We start from the raw sequence: 3,269 nt of genomic DNA, 5'->3' as shown, positions 1-3,269 counted from the left end.
TTTTTTTTTTTTTTTGCTTTTTTGTTATTGTTATTAACCTTTCCACTGCTTCTGACCTCTTTAGCCCATTTTCAGCAGCTCATTGTGGGTGGGTCTAGGCAGGGGTGGTGTAGGGAGAGGGGTTGGAGCATTAAAATATGATTAACTTTTTGGTTCGTGCCATTGTTGTGTGTGTGTCTATTTAATTAGATATTTGAAGCCTTGTTCTTTGGTCTTGACGTGTTCCGCATATCCCTCGGCCTCGGCTAATGACACTTGAAAGGTGCCTTCTAGGATTGGATGGCTTGGCTTCGTTTGGTGGTGTTGGGTGGGTGGATGGCTGGATGGTTGGCGTTGGCTGTCAGGTGGCTGACAAAAGGCGCTAATCTATGTTTTACGTGTTCAAAAATTTTACGCTTTTTACATCATATGGGACCATGGACTAGGCATAGAGTGCGGCCACTTGGTTTGATGGATAACTTTATACACAGGACTGTGCGGTATTAAGGTAAGTAATGGACTTTTATCTTTCTTTCTTTTTAGGGTATTGAGTAGTTGATCATATGAAATGTTAACTAGTTCACCTTTTTGCTTTTAGTCTTTCGCGTAGAGTCTATCTGTACGATCTAATCATAATTATGTGATTCCCCTCACACACACACACACTCACACACCCTCTCCTCGGGGCAAATGCTTTGTACTATAATTGGTATCAAAATAACCGCCAGCAGCTGATGTAGCCAGTGCATTTTGTTAAAAGGTGACAATTAATTTGTCAATAATAAAAATTGTCACCATTTTTGTTGCCCATTTTTACGCTTCGGTTTCGTGTTTGTGCCTCATTTTTGTTCTTGCTGTTGTTGTTGTTGTTGTTCACTAATGATATATAGCCTAGTTGACGTCCAACTTTGCTCAGGTTAATAATTTTAATTATTTTGTCATTTGTATAAATTCAAATATTTTGTTACAGACCAAAACAAATAAACCAATATAAATTATCAAGAAATTTGAACCTAAAGGGTTGACCTTTTCATATATATATGTATACATACACTGCAAAGAAAAAAGGGTTAACACTTTGAAATTGAAAACATCTAACAAAGATAATCTCATGAAGTATATCTTTGACTCTGACTATTTATCTTTCGATATATACATATGTATATATATGCTATATATCATCTGCCGATTGTAGTTGATTCATAATCATTTTTCTTCACGTGTACACTTTCAATTTCCCTTTCTCTCTCTCTCTCTTTTTCTCCCTCTCTTTGTCGAAGTATTGCCTATTGATTAATGATTATTTTGGCCCTCGGGTTTCCTTTTACCAATTTCCCCCATGTACATATATATGTAAAACTATATATGGCGTGACAACTCAATCAAATGGACATATGTAGTATGGTCTCTTGATTCTTTCCTCTTAATTTACATTTCGATTGGAAAACCCCTTTATTATATGGTCATACAGTAGTGGACAATTATAATTGAATCCTTAAAGGGGTTGAGACACAGGCAAATTAAAATAATTGTACTCAATATTTCAATTGATATAAAGTCATTTTTTGCTTCTCTTTGCTTTTTTTTTTCAAATTTCATTTGTATTCATAACTTGTAGTCAAAAATTGTATGTGTTTCGCTTTGCGATTATTTTTTAACCTATTGAACGATTTTAACATCAATGACGATCATTATTTATTAAACTTGTTTAACTTGTATTTGACATAAAAGAGATCATATCTTATCAGAATTTGGAATTTATTTTGGACTTTGAGCGATATTCCTTGAATGACAAAGTGTCCTACATTATATTCAGCTTAACTATGGACTGAACTAGAAATTAATTATGGGAGTTGTCCGATCAAAAAACTTATTGTAAGATGTTCGGCTTAAAAAATTAGGTCATTTTCAAGAAGAGCGTTGTGTCAGTTTAAGAATTTATCGGAATTGCCCGACCAAATGAGTCGAAAGGTTGATATTGCGAGAAGTGTCCCCTGTATCCGTTCCAGTATAACCACTTGAATGAGTACCCTACTCACTATTCAGGGGCCGAAATTATGGGAGAGCAAGCGGAAAAGTTTCCTCGTGGCATCATAAAGACAAGAACCATATAAAATGAAAAAGTTATCAAAAATACTTTGAGCCAATCAATATCAGGCGAAAGATAACAAAAACATTGGACCTATGTCCCTTCTGACTTCTTTAAGTCCACAAAAGCAATCACTTATGGATATGTTTACTTATGTAGGTTGCCATCTCATGAAGGGTTTCATTTAGTCCTTATTCTTTGTAGCATCCTTTGATGCTGATAATCCTTTTCGTGAAACGGCATTCGGAAAGTGTTTGACATGGCGTCAAAAGTTTCTCGTGACACGCTCCTTGAGGGCGTCAGCGGCCTGTTGGAGGCTTCAGCTAAGAAGAAGCGTGGCTTTTTGGAGACAGTGAAACTCCAAATTGGCCTGAAGAACATTGATACCCAAAAGGACATTCCCCGCCCAAAGATGAAGGTGTGCATCCTTGGTGATCAACAGCATTGCGATGAAGCCAAGGCCAACAACGTCGAGTACATGGATGCTGAGGCTCTCAAGAAGCTGAACAAGAACAAGAAGTTGGTTAAGAAATTGGCCAAATCCTATGATACTTTCTTGGCTTCCGAATCGCTTTACAAGCAGATTCCGCGTCTCTTGGGTCCTGGTCTTAACAAGGCCGGCAAGTTCCCTGGTCTGCTGTCGCATCAGGAATCGATGATGGGGCAAAATTTAGGAGGTTAAATCCACCATCAAATTCCAAATGAAGAAGGTTCTGCGTCTGTCTGTGGCCGTCGGTCATGTGGGCATGAAACAAAATGAACTTGCCCCGAATGTCAACTTGTCGATCAATTTCTTGGTCTCACTGTTGAAGAACAACTGGCAGAACGTGGGTCCCCTTCACATAAAATTTGATGGAAAAAATTGCATATTGAAGCTTGTGACCTTCTCAAAAAGAGTTTTATTTAGGCATCTATCGATTGATAATCCGGAATTTGGTAATAATTCTTAAACCTAGTTCCTTACATCTATTGGGATGCGAAATTTTGGCTTATGTTTAGTTGTTCATATCTTTAAAGTTATCATTTGTGGTATATATGTAGTTGAGTTACTTTTGTTGGTGTTTGTTTGTTTCTGCGTCCAATCGAAATAGTTTGCTTGCTGTCAGCTCATTGGGGATTTTCCATCTAGTTAAAGTTATCTAAGAAGTAAAAGGAGACAATCGAGTGCAAAAAAAGCCGCTCGAACTGGCAACTTGCAGTT

At 37.4% G+C, this 3,269-nt stretch overlaps 1 pseudogene; it reads left to right on the top strand.

The window, feature by feature from the left end:
- The first annotated feature begins 2,304 nt into the window (after nucleotides 1–2,304).
- LOC6649166 lies at nucleotides 2,305–3,018 on the top strand (annotated as a pseudogene).
- Nucleotides 3,019–3,269: the final 251 nt, after the last annotated feature.

The sequence above is a fragment of the Drosophila willistoni genome (genome assembly GCF_018902025.1).
Source record: "Drosophila willistoni isolate 14030-0811.24 chromosome XL unlocalized genomic scaffold, UCI_dwil_1.1 Seg141, whole genome shotgun sequence".
NCBI lineage: Eukaryota > Metazoa > Arthropoda > Insecta > Diptera > Drosophilidae > Drosophila > Drosophila willistoni.
This window is presented reverse-complemented; position numbering and strand designations above follow the sequence as displayed.